The 14,029-nt window shown below is 41.4% G+C and overlaps 1 long non-coding RNA gene across 1 annotated transcript in view; it reads right to left on the minus strand.

Moving 5' to 3' along the window:
• LOC309614382 overlaps window positions 1-10,508 on the minus strand; it is a 61,833-nt gene extending 51,325 nt beyond the window's left edge. Inside the window, exon 1 of the long non-coding RNA XR_014236141.1 lies at window positions 9,725-10,508. This is a non-coding gene — a long non-coding RNA (uncharacterized lncRNA). The remainder of the gene's footprint in view (window positions 1-9,724) is intronic.
• Window positions 10,509-14,029: the final 3,521 nt, after the last annotated feature.

A 14,029-nucleotide genomic window follows, 5' to 3' on the forward strand; every position in this document is an offset into this window, starting at 1 on the left:
ATGCCTGTACTCCACCCTTCCCCACACAGAGATTCTAATTCAGTAGCTTCAAAGAGGTATGAAGTCTGTATTTCTAACAAGTTCCCAGGTGCTGCTGGTGCTGCTGGCCTGGGGATCTCACTTTGAGAGCCACTGTACTGGATTAAGTTACTCTAGTCCAGGGTCTTTGAAATAGGTAGTCTTGCTGTCCCTATACCACATTTCTTTATAGCACTGCATCTTTTGAATTCCCCTGCTGGCTCTTCCATCACGTTGTGGCATTCTTCCTCTGTGGCACCAGAATTTGTGTTCTTCCATCATGCTGTGATTCTTCCTCGTGAGGTTGCATTGCATTATGTATGAAAGCTAGGACCATCAGGCTGCAGTAGACAGGGAAAACTTACTGAGAGAAGAGGCTAGAACTGTCACTGCTGGAGTCAGGGAAACAAGATCAACCACAGGATAATTAAGAAAAGAGTGTGGGAAGCAAGCTGAGAATTCAGAATTTCACGTGGATTGTAGCAGGAGAGATCAAACCTTTGGGGTCTTCCTTGACCCAGTGGTTCTCGTCCATGGCTTCCTATTAAGATCCCCAGGGGAGCCTTTATTACAGGCTGATGCCCTGGTCCCACCTGAGACCAATGGCATCAGTTTCACTGGGGCCGGGAGCTCAAATATTGTTACGTTTTAAAGTTCCCCAGTGAGGGACTTCCCTGGTGGTCCAGTGGTTAGGACTTCGCCTTCCAGGGCAGGGGTTGCGGGTTTGATCCCTGGTCAGGGAGCTGGGATCCCACATGCCTCGTGGACAAAAAACCAAAAAAGCATAGAACAGAAGCAGTAGTGTAACAAATTCAATAAAGACTTTAAAAAAATGGTCCACATCAAAAAAAGCTTAAAAAAAAATTGTTCCCCAGTGATTCCAGTAGGAAGCCAAGATTGACAATCTCTGTTGGGATTCCTCTGTTTCACAAGCCCCCATCATCCCCAAATTTTGATCCTTGACTTTGGGCTTTGTTTAGGCACATGTCTTAGCTGTACCTGTTTCACCCTTGCCATTCTTCTCACCACGGTTCCCACTTGCATGAGAGATCTAACCTTGCTTGGGCTGCCTTGCTTCACAGATGGGTTCTGGGTAGGGTTGAGAAACACAGAAAGAACCCCCTATAAAAAGCAACCACACTAGCGTCTCCCTTTGTCACACTCTACCCCTTCACCCTACTTTATGTCCAAAATAACACTTACTGAACTCTAAAAGTGTCTTATATATATATATTTTTTTTAAAGATTTATTGATTGATTGATTGATTGATTGCTATGTTGGGTCTTCCTTTCTGTGCAAGGGCTTTCTCTAGTTGCGGCAAGCGGGGGCCACTCTTCATCGCGGTGTGCGGGCCTCTCACTATCGCGGCCTCTCTTGTTGCGGAGCACAGGCTCCAGACGCGCAGGCTCAGTAGTTGTGGCTCATGGGCCTAGTTGCTCCGTGGCATGTGGGATCTTCCCAGACCAGGGCTCGAACCCATGTCCCCTGCATTGGCAGGCAGACTCTCAACCACTGCGCCACCAGGGAAGCCCCAAGTGTCTTATATTAATACGTCTATGTGTTTACTTATGAAACATCCATCTCACTTCACCAGGGAATAAGCGTCATAAGGGCAGATCTCTGCCCGCTACCCACGGTCAGTACCCAGCACAGTGCCTGGCATGTAGGATGAATATCTCTCTGTTGAATGAATTAATTCATTCAAGTAATCCCAATACTTCCATCACAAAATTCTCATGGGAAACCAGAACTTCAATTCTTCCAGAGAAAATAAAAAGTCGAAGATCCTACTAAAATATTATCTCTTCTTCAGATTCCCGTGAAAAGGGACACAACCCAGACTCCTCTGTGCTGGCTGTTACAAAGGGTGGCCGACAGTGGACACCTTACCTTTACCCCTTGAAGCCTGGTTTCCAGAAGGTTCTGTGTTGCAAGTGCTTTCTTCTCTTCCACAGAGCTAGTTTGGATGCGAGTAGCAATTTTGAAAGGCTTCTTTTATTTAAGATTCACTTGACTACCATGAAAGAAAATGTAAAAAGATAAGGGGGTCTAAAAGAATAAGGTATGTGTGTGTGTGTGCGTGTACGCACGCGTGGGCTTTGGTATGTTTGTGCTAGTTGTATAAAAAAGATTATGCATAAGAAAGAGAGAGTGGTTTGTATAAATGGAAGAATTAATTATTTAAGTCCTGGTTCACTGTAGAGCTCAATATAGGATTGAATGCTAGCTACCCGAAGATGCATGGGAGAGTTGAGCAGAGATGGATCCTGTTGGCCCAGACCACAAGAAACCCTTGGGTTAACTGTTAAACCACAGTTAACCCACAGTCATAAACTAACTATGCTGTCATTTTAAGCCACTGAGTTCTTGCAATGGCTAGTTACACAGCAAAAGCTAACTGATCTTAGACCTAGAATCTTCCATGTGATGGATAACAGACCATGAGTATTAGCCTGTTTGTGTTAGTTTCTATTCCTGCACACACATTATCAAAAATTTAGTGGTTGAAAGCAACACACACTTATTATCTTATAGTTCTGTGAGCCAGGCATGACTTAGCTATGACCCCCACTCATAACGATGCTTATAATGCTGTAGTCAAGGTGTCAGCTGGGGCTGCAATCAGCAACGAACTGCCTTTGTTGGAATGCGGCAATTCCTTATGATTATAAGACTGATTATAAGCCAGTTTACTGCTGGAGGCTGCCTTCAGTTCCTGGCATGTGAGCCTCTCAACATGGGTAGCCCACAATATGGCAACTTGCTCATTCAAAGCCAATAGGGTGTGAGAGAGAGACCTCAGCAAGATGAACACTACAACCTTAGTACATAATCATGTACACATAATCACATACATTCTATCACCCTTGCCATATTCTAATGGTTACAGTTAAGTCACAGGTCTCACCCACACTCAAGGGGAAGAGATTATACAAAGCTGAGAACATCAGGAGGCAGGGATCATTGAGAGCCATTCTCTATCATGTTAATCTCAGCACACTGCCCTGCAAGGGACTTCTGCCTCATTTACTCTTCACTAAACAAACGTTGGTTGAGTGTCTTCTACACGGCTGGCACTTGGGATACAGCAGTACAACAAGTCGCAGAGAGGTGGTGATATTGACAATGAGCAGCCCTATATGTCCTTGTGAGGATTTTGGCTTTTACTTTGAGAAGGAGGAGGAACCGTTGGAGAGTTTTGGATAAGGGAGAGGTAGGATCTCACTGATATTTTAAAACAGCTACAGTGGCTGGAACTTTGATTATAGACTTCAGGAAAAAGAGTTATGAGGTTGCTATAATAGCTTTGTGAGTGATGAGGGAGGGTTGGATCAGGAGGTAGAGGTGGCGAGAAGAGCTAAGAAGTGACTTACTTCCCAAGCCGGGACCCCCCTGCTTGGTAGAAGAAGGACACTGTACTCAAACTTCTTGTCAACTCGAGGGGAATGAATCATTTGGCGGCGGGGGTGGGGGGGGGATCTGCTTTTGATGGTTGGCCACCTGCAATGTCTTCACCACCAGCCTTTACATTTGCTACTGACTGTTGCTTAGACTCCAGCAACAAGCAGTTGTTACTGAACTCAGGTTTGGCTGCTCACTGCTCAAAAGCCCATAATTCAAGAGGCAAGTGTCAGTAGAAAGGAAAGATGCTTTAATCAGAAAGGCTGGCAATCTGGGGAGACGGTTGACTCGTGTCCAGAGACCAATTCCCAAGATTCTGCTCGGCCATGACACTTTTTAAAGGAAAAAATGGGGGGAAGAATCTCAGTGAGTCATGGAGGCAAGAAGTTCGGTTCTGCATCGGTCTCCACTGCATGCAGACTGGCTGACTCTCTCTTCTGATGTTATCTTGCCTGCGTGATCTGCCTGCAGGATTCCTTAGGGGGCTGTTGAGGGTAGAGAGCTAATCATTCTTTAACTACTTAATTCTTCATTCTTACTTATTTTTTTTCTGGGAAAAGAATCAATAGATTAGACTAGGCATGGTGCGCGTTCAGGACAGCATAAGTCAAGAGTTAGGTTAAATTGCCTAGTGATCTCATTCCCATAATTAGGTTCTTTTAAGGTTACAGGGGAACAGAAATGGGCGAACGGGAAAGGGGCAAAAAAGCTGCTTTCATAGTGGTAAAAGCTCATGGTCTTTGATGTCAAGAAGGTCTGGAACGGAACTGAATAGTTACCGCCTGGATGAGCCTTATTTTCCTGTCTGCAAAATGGGGATAACAAGGCTGAAGCCCCAGGTTTACTTGTGAACCAAATAAAATAATTCAATGAAATGCCTTGCTGGAACAAAACTGGTCTCTTCTCTCTCCTTCCATACCTCCTGCCCTCTCCCTGAGCAATCTGACCTCGTTCTGACAGTCTGTCCCTATTCCCTCCGTTTGATTGTGATGATGGGAGCTTGGACTAACATAAGGAAACCACTTTCAAAAACACTGTGGATGCTTTTGAAACGTGTTGGTAGCTTTTCCAGGCTGAGGTGAGCACTCCTCACCCCCACCACTTCTTCCCCAAGGGCATGGAATGCAAATCCAGCTGCCGCTCAGACGGAGCTGCCACTCTGTGCACAGCCAGTAGGTTGGAATGTCTCAGAGAGGTCAAATGGGGACAAGAAAAATCACATAAAATCATGAAATAGAATAAAGGCTGCTCTTGTCATCTGCTTTGGTCAGTGCCACAGGCACTAGTGGAAATGCCCCAGCAAATGCCTGTGTTCCAGACCAAAATGCTGAGTAAGGGAAATCTCCATGCAGGTGGGAAAGACCTTGACTTTACAAAGAATTACTTGAGACCATACTTTTCTACATGCACCTGGTACTTGACTTGGTATCTGACTTTTAATAAGGTGTAGGATACAGAAAAGAATTTTTAATCCAGTTATCAACAAGAAGCGTTTACAGAGCATCTTCTTGGGTCTGCTACTGTGCTAGCACCCTTATGGTAGGAAAATAAAGATATGAAGAGAACTGGTCTCATCACTACCATCACTGAGATTGTAAGAGAAAGGACAAAGGCTGCCACATCAGTTGCTTGAGGGCAGTTATTACAAAGCAGAGGGCTACTAAATTAAAGTGTCAGATTTTTGAGCTGTTGACAGAAGCCCAAAGTAGATCAAGTGTCAGGCAGGAAGGGGTTACTTGGAAAAGGTTCTAGCTACCACCTATAGGCTGGCAGTGGCAGTCAAATCTATATTTTCATTTCCACGGGCTCCAGACGCGCAGGCTCAGTAGTTGTGGCTCACGGGCCTAGTTGCTCCGCGGCATGTGGGATCTTCCCAGACCAGGGCTCGAACCCGTGTCCCCTGCATTGGCAGGCGGATTCTCAACCACTGCGCCACCAGGGAAGCCCTCTAGCTGTCTATATTTATGTGTTTGCCTGTAACTATGTCTAGGTCATTTTCGTATCTATGCCTATATCTGACTTTGTGTCAATGCCTGCTTATCAATTACAAGGAAAATATATAGAGGATAGACCTACATCTTAAAAGAGAGATAAGAGACATGTCAATCAGTCACAAGATATGGACTTCATTTGGACTCAGATCAATTGCACTGAATAACAATTTTTGAGACAATTGAGGAAATGTAAATACTAATTGGGTATTTGGTGATATCAAGTAATTATTGTATATTTAGGTGTGATAATTGCATCAGGGTTATGTTGTTTTTCTAGATAAGTTGTTATTTTTTAATAACTATATATACATTGTGACGACCTAGAGGGGTGGGATAGGGAGGGTGGGAGGGAGGCTCAAGAGGGAGGGGATATGGCTCTATATCAGTATACATGTAGCTGATTCACTTTGTTGTACAGCAGAAACTAACACAACATTGTAAAGCAATTATACTCCAATAAAGATATCAAAATAAATAAATATATACACAAGCTATTTGCATGATGTCTGGGATATATATATTTATATTATAATTATACATATGCAGGGAAAAGTAGATGAGGGTATAAATGAAACCATGTGGCACCTGGCAGCTTACCATTTGTCGAATGAATGGCTAAATTGATGAATAGAGGCTGATCGGCCTGGTTTTCCATCCCTGCTCTGCCTTTCCTAGCTGTGACCACTCCAGCAAGTTCCTGTACTTTGTCAACCCTAGGTCTAATCCCCTCTAACACAGGGTTAATTAGGAAACGAGGTGACGACCTCTGGGGCTTTCTTTGCCCATCCAGCCTGATAATGGATGTGAAACGTTTCGTAGATGACACGGCAACCTGCCAGTGGTTATTACAATTGTTAACTGTACAGGCTAAGACCCCACATTGGAATTCCGGGTGGCATTTTTCTTTTTGTCGAACACCACCAACTTCCTTTCCCTGGACGTTGTCAGGGCAAATTAATTACTGTTATCTGTGTCTGGGGGCTGTGGCCACCTGGCCATCGCTCTCTCCCTGACAGCTGGAGCTCCTAGAAGCCCAAGAGACGGGACTTCTTTCCTCCTGGCGGTGGCTCCTTTTTCCCAATTTGCTTCTCCTTTAATCTGCATATTATCATCAGCACAAAGCCCTCCGAATAACATCTGACAAATGACGCCTGTTAAAAAAAAAACGCATGCACTTCTCTTTCACCGCCTTCTAATTTGGAATAGCATTATAACTATGCATCGCTAGACAAGCAATATTATGTTAAGAACATGATAAAATACCAGCAGCTCTGTAATGGCACCAACCAAATGGTAATTTCTGCTTCAGAAATTGGTCATTTATTTTGCTGGCCTGTTCTTACGTTCAAATTAGATGAAGTTTAATATACTGTAAAATTGAATGTATTCTGTCCTTTTCAACAAATATGGCATGTGTGAAAATGATTTATGGCTCATGGGAACCTCTAAAATGTTAAATAATCTCTTCTTTTGTGTGTTTCTTAAGTAAGTTATGACCTGAGAGTTTAAACACAGGGAAAGCAAAACTTTGCTAAGCTCCGGGCCCTGGTTCTGTCATCAGGCTGTGGTTATAATGGGAGCCGTGTCCCTGCACATATTACATTGGGCTGTAAGAACAGCCACATTAATTGCTACATTAATTTTCTTCTATTAACTGTAATTGGGAGGAAAGCAAGTCTTCCCCAGTGAGTGTTATAATTTGCGACTTAGTTTTTAATAAAGCTGTGTTGAGACCATGGGTGCCTAGCGCAGGGCATTTCTTTCAATGGGTGTCTGGCATCCCGTTGCTTGCAGACTATGAGAATAGCAGCTTGAAATGTACGTATGGGGGTAGGAGGTCGAGGAAGATGGGGAGAGCTATAAGCTCCCCAGGGATAAGGGGTAAGCTGATCCTTTCTGGAAAATGCTTGACTTTTGCTTTCCTTTCCTGCCTTCCACCCTCCGCAGCACTTCTCCAATCCCAAGGGAAAACTTGAGAAGCCCACATTAATGGTCAGAGCCTATGGCTAGATGTCCAAGACAGCAGTCATGCCACAGAGCTACTTTATGACTGCAGACAAATCATTTGAGCCTTCGCTGTCTCATCCATAAGATGGGATGATTACAATAATGATAATAACTGCCTTTTTATCACATGTACCACCTGCCAGGCACTGTTCTAAACACTTTATATATATTAATTCAATATGTTGTCATGACAACACTATGATGTTGGTATCTCATCCCCATTTTACAGATGAGGAAACTGAGACACAGAGGCGTTATGTAACTTCCTCCAGGTCACACAGATAGTAAGTGGAGGAGAAAGGGTTTAATCCCAAGTGGTCTGATTCTAGCCTCCATGCTTTAAACCTCTAGGCTAAACTCTCCACACTTGCAAGGAGACTTAAGATAGATGGTGAATGTGACCAGGCTTGCCATGTTTTCATCGGAAAGTCTTTCATTCAAATATTCATTTGATACTTGTTATATGCCAGACACAGCCCCAGGCACTGTGATGGGGGCAGGGATATAGATGGATGAGAGGAAGGTCATTGTCTTTAATGCCCTTAAAATAGATCTGAAAGCATCCTATGAGCATGAGTCTTCTTGCACTCACAAGCTAATTCCTGGTGACAACAGAACTTTCTGCCACTCAGATTTAGTGCAAAGTTCAGCTCCAGCAGTCGGAGAAGGGGAGGGAATTAATATCTGTCAGAGTCCTGACGGACATGTGCAAGTTTCTTTATTTATGTTATTTGGTTCATTCCCACAACAGCCTAGCAAGGTATACTTCAATATCCCTATTTGACAGATTAAATAACCGAGGGCCTGTCTGCAGTTACAAAACTTACCTATGATCCTACAACTTCCTAATTAACCTCCCAATTTCCGCTGTTAGTCTAGCTTCACCCCAAAGCAGAGATACCTTAGCACATCTTATCAGGAGCTAAAGGTCACAGTTAGCCTGGGGGAAAAAGTTTCCTGGGGAGGCTTGTTATACGGCAACCAGGGAAAATTTGGAAATCCAGGCAAGTGAGAGGCTGGGAGCAGAATAAACAAAAATGTGGTTGATAAAGGATTATAGTAATTGCTGATGGAGAGTTCCAGCTAGTCAGACCTGGATTTGAATTCTGGCTCTCTCAGACCTAGCTGGGTGACCTTGGACATGTTTCTTAAGCTCTTGGAGCCTCACTTTTCCCATTTCTAACAAGAGAATGCTGAGAATGTTGACCTCCTCTTGTTGTGGTGAGAATGTAATGAGATGCTGTTTGAATGAATGATCTAAGCCCAGTGCCCTGCAGAGAGAAAGTTTCTAATTAATGATTACGGTAATTACATTAGGAATTCTTGTTCAGGGATCATCTCGAAGAAGAAAATCGCAACCAGGGCTGTCCTCAGTACACTGGGCAATACTCACCCCTACAGTTTTGTCATTGGTTTTCTGCAATTTATCAAATATCCAGCAAGCCCTAGCTGACCAGCAAAGGAAGACACAGACAGTAACCCAAGATATTCTGATTGCCTTGGTCTGGGCTGGGACCCTGGACTTGTATGCTTATCCATCGGGGATATTACCTTTGGGCAAATTTAAGAAACCCTGAACCTAATGGTGGTTCTCAACAATAATGTGTATAAGAGTCACCTGGGGAAATTTTTACACTACAGATGACTAATCCTCCCACCTCCAAGAAATTAAAATTCAGGGTCTAGGACCCTAGAAATTGCATCTTTGTTTGGTTTACTTGGGTTTTCTAATTACAGCCTCAACTTTCATCAGAATATCTTATAATTGCTTATGTATCTAGTCACCTCTGTATCTTCAGTGTCCAGTATGGGAGGCATAATTCTCAACAAATACTGGTGGATCCACCCATCTGTCCACTTACTTATTCATTCGACAAATGTGGTTTGAATGCTCAAAATGTTCTGAGAATTGTTTTTGGTGCTGAATTACTGAACAAAAGGATTTCTAAAATCAAAGTTCTTACTTTATAACTTGTAAAATCTTCTTGATTTATTTGGGGAGAAACTAACCTTATTCCTCATATAACAACACTTTTAAATGAAAAGAAGAAAGTTGATTTCTGGTGAACTTGGGCAAGTTACTTCTCAAGACCTTCTCTTTCTGTCAGGAAACATGATAATACTCACATGTTCTGAAGGTTAGCACTGACCCTTGTAGAGCATCTGGTACACAGTAGGAGCTTTAAAAATGGTAGATACTGTTGTTCTTAATGATAAATAGAAAATACCGTCCAAAGGATAGTGTTAACTGGCCATGATTTTCTCTAATGTCATTTCCCCAGGTGTATGGCCAAGCAATAACTCTTTTTTTTTTTTTTTAAACATCTTTATTGAAGTATAATTGCCTTACAATGGTGTGTTAGCTTCTGCTTTATAACAAAGTGAATCAGTTATACATATACAATATGTTCCCATATCTCTTCCCTCTTGCATCTCCCTCCCTCCCACCCTCCCCATCCCACCCCTCTAGGTGGTCACAAAGCACCGAGCTGATCTCCCTGTGCTATGCGGCTGCTTCCCACTAGCTATCTATTTTACATTTGGTAGTGTATATATGTCCATGACACTCTCTTACCCTGTCACATCTCACCCCACCCCCTCCCCATATCCTCAAGTCCATTCTCTAGTAGGTCTGTGTCTTTATTCCCGTCTTGCCACTAGGTTCTTCATGGCCTTTTTTTTTTTTTTTCCTTAGATTCTGTATATATTTGTTAGCATACTGTATTTGTTTTTCTCTTTCTGACTTACTTCACTCTGTATGACAGACTCTAACTCCATCCACCTCATTACAAATACCTCCATTTCATTTCTTTTTATGGCTGAGTAATATTCCATTGTATATATGTGCCACATCTTCTTTATCCATTCATCTGTCGATGGACATTTAGGTTGCTTCCATGTCCTGGCTATTGTAAATAGAGTTGCAATGAACATTTTGGTACATGACTCTTTTTGAACTATGGTTTTCTCAGGGTATATGCCCAGTAGTGGGATTGCTGGGTCGTATGGTAGTTCTATTTGTAGTTTTTTAAGGAACCTCCATACTGTTCTCCATAGTGGCTGTATCAATTTACATTCCCACCAACAGCAAGCAATAACTCTTAATACAATATTACAGGATCCAGTAAGTGCATCTTGTACACCAATGAGCTCTTTCTCTGATTCTGGAGTATGCGTCACCTTATCTGTTCACTTTCTTCCTAATATCGGGATCAATGGTTTCCGTTTGAGTTTTCCCCTTTTTCTCCCTATTACTTCCTCTCTTCTTCTCTTTGCTCTTTTCTACTTCTTTTCTTACTTTTCCCCCTCTTCCTCTTCTACCTTTCCTATTCCTTATTACATCCTAACATGTATCTTTTTCTTTCTCTGATTTTCTGTCTTCTCTTTTTGGTCTCTGCCTTTCTCAGGGGCCCAAACAAGTTCTTAAATGCTTGCTTACGAAAAGAGTGTGTTTCCTAGTACTGATTTTTAGAGAAAACTTGAATGCTTCATATTTCTCTGCAAACTGAGAAAAGGAAGGCTAACCCTTTACAAATAGATCAAATCATTATCTCCTTTTTCGTGTGTGACCCTCATTGGAAGGGTAACCCATTCCTGTGGATTGGCACCAAGAGCAGCGGTGTATTTTCTACAGAGTGAAAGAGAAAGACATCTCCAAGTTGACTTGGTTCTAGCAGTTACTCTTTTACTAAAACTAGCTTCGAGGGTTTGAGGATGTCATTTGATTTCTCTGGGTTTCACTTTCACACTTATAAAGTAAGTGGGTTGTACCAAATATCTCTAAGGCATTTCCCAGTACTAAAATTTCTGTGAGTCTAATCTCTGATTCATTTTCTATAGAAATGCGATCAAGTCCCAAATTTCATTAGCCTGACAAGCCTCACTAGGCTTATGCAGAAGGTATTCAGTTGCAAATAGAGGACAAATGACATTATATTTTTCAATTTTCTCTGGGTCTAATGCACATTGTTAGATATTGCTTTTCTTTTACCTTTGAAATGTGTTTCTACAAAATCCCAAAGGGCATGAGCAGGGTTATTTAAGTCGTGGGGAGTGTTCTCAGGGTGCCCTTCTTCAGTAGGCAGAAAATTTATTTTTCTATCCCTTGGAAATAGTTTTAATGACTTTTAAGATAATTCTCCAGCTTTATTGAAGTATAATTGACAAAATTATAATATATTTAAGGTGTACAACAGGATGATTTGATATACATATACATGCATTAGTGTATCACTTGATCCTTTACCAGCTGCCATATTATTTGTTTTTTAGAGCCAAGCAACTCTTTCCTTCTTTGATTCTTAATAACAATTTCCTTTCATTGAGTGTTTAGTACTGCTGAGAAAGTCCTGCACTCATTGAAATACTTTAATTATTCACCATAATAATAAAAAACAGATAGATAAAATACCTGGCCACCTGATAATAGCTCTCAGGCACCTCATCATCATGGCTTCCTTCCCCGAATTTGTTCTAATTTGTCAATTATCCACTTGAAGTGTGACTCTGAGAATTGTCCTCAATTCTTTTTCACACTGTATCTCTGGTCTCCATATTTCTACAATGCTCTGGACATATTCCCAATTATGAACATCTCTACTTGTGGAGACAGGTCATACTCAAATTGTCCATTGAACTCCTCACTTCCTCCTACCGACATTCTTCTTAGATTACCAGTTTCAAGTAACTCCACTAAGATCTAATTTGCTCAACTTAGAAATACCCTGATTCACTCTTTCTACTTCTCCTCCCCATAGAAGTAGCCATATCCTATCAATTTGACCTCAAAACTATTTCTTGATTCAGAATTCTCCTCTCTGTCTCTGTTGCCATCATTATAGTTCATGATCTAATGACCCACCTGAATTTCTGCAACTACTTTCCAACTCATCTCCATGCTTTTACTCTTGCTACCCTCTTACATTGTCTATTATGGAGAGAGACTATTTCCAACTTGGAAATTTTCAATGGTTCCCTATGGCTTTCATGATGAAGCCAAAAATCCTTGATATGCACACAAAGCCCTTCATAATCTACTTCTTCTCTACTAATTTAATTTTCAAACACTCTTGGGAAAGTGACATTCTCTTTTTCATAGGTGGCTAAGCTGATAGGATGTAAGCTTATAGCTACTGGTGGACATCTTTGCCATCTTGTGGGGATAACTCAACTAGTAAAAAAGCTGAAGTAGATGAAGGCAGAGCTATGACTAGGAGGAGGGCAGGAGAGAGCATGTGCATAATGGCATCATGATGATGTGCAGATTAAATATGTAGATTGAACCACGGCTGAGGCTTCTCAATTATGTAGACAATACATTTTGGGGTGTGTGGTGCTCACGTCAGTGTTCATTGGGGTTTCCCTCATTTATAACCAAAAAAGGCAAGTTAATTTAAATTATTTATCATTTTTTCTAAATGTGCCTCTAAATGTACTTAAAAAGGACTTGAGTTATCCCATCATGTCTTTCAGTAAGAATAATAAAAATTTTTGAAGACCCCAAAGTCAGACTATTCTTAGTCTTCCTCTCATTACTGCAGTGAATCCAGAGAAACTTCTGTTATATTAAGATATGTATGTTGCTGGGAGTAGCAATGGAACCACAACATTAATAATAGCTTCTATTTAGTGAACACCTACTATATATCAGAGTCTTTGGACAAATTATATCTAATCATTGTCACCACCTATATGATATACAATGAAACTAATTTTGCATCTTGAAAAATAAGGGTCTAATAAGTTAAGTATTGTTAAAACTCAAATACTCAGTGGATGATGTAATAGAATAAAACCCAGGTTGTGTCCAAATAAATATTTATTACATCATACCACACTCTCCAAACTGTGGAGTGAAGCTGTGTTCCCCATATGAAAGAATAAAATTATATTGATTGGATATACCATGTTCCTGGATTGGAAGAATCAACATTGTGAAAATGACTCTACTACCCAAAGCAATCTACAGATTCAATGCAATCCCTATCAAACTACCACTGGCATTTTTCACAGAACTAGAACAAAAAATTTCACAATTTGTATGGAAACACAAAAGACCCCGAATAGCCAAAGCAATCTTGAGAACGAAAAATGGAGCTGGGGGAATCAGGCTCCCTGACTTCAGACTATATTACAAAGCTACAGTAATCAAGACAGTTTGGTACTGGCACAAAAACAGAAATATAGATCAATGGAACAGGATAGAAAGCCCAGAGATAAACCCACGCACATATGGTCACCTTATCTTTGATAAAGGAGGCAAGCATATACAGTGGAGAAAAGACAGCCTCTTCAATAAGTGGTGCTGGGAAAATTGGACAGATACATGTAAAAGTATGAAATTAGAACACTCCCTGACACCATGCACAAAAATAAACTCAAAATGGATTAAAGACCTAAGTGCAAGACCAGACACTATCAAACTCTTAGAAGAAAACATAGGCAGAACACTCTATGACAACATCACAGCAAGATTCTTTTTGACCCAGCTCCCAGAGAAATGGAAATAAGAACACAAATAAACAAATGGGACCTAATGAAACTTAAAAGCTTTTGCACAGCAAAGGAAACCATAAACAAGACCAAAAGACAACCATCAGAATGGGAG

The sequence above is a fragment of the Balaenoptera borealis genome (genome assembly GCF_965194805.1).
Source record: "Balaenoptera borealis genome assembly, chromosome: 16".
In the NCBI taxonomy this organism is placed as follows: domain Eukaryota; kingdom Metazoa; phylum Chordata; class Mammalia; order Artiodactyla; family Balaenopteridae; genus Balaenoptera; species Balaenoptera borealis.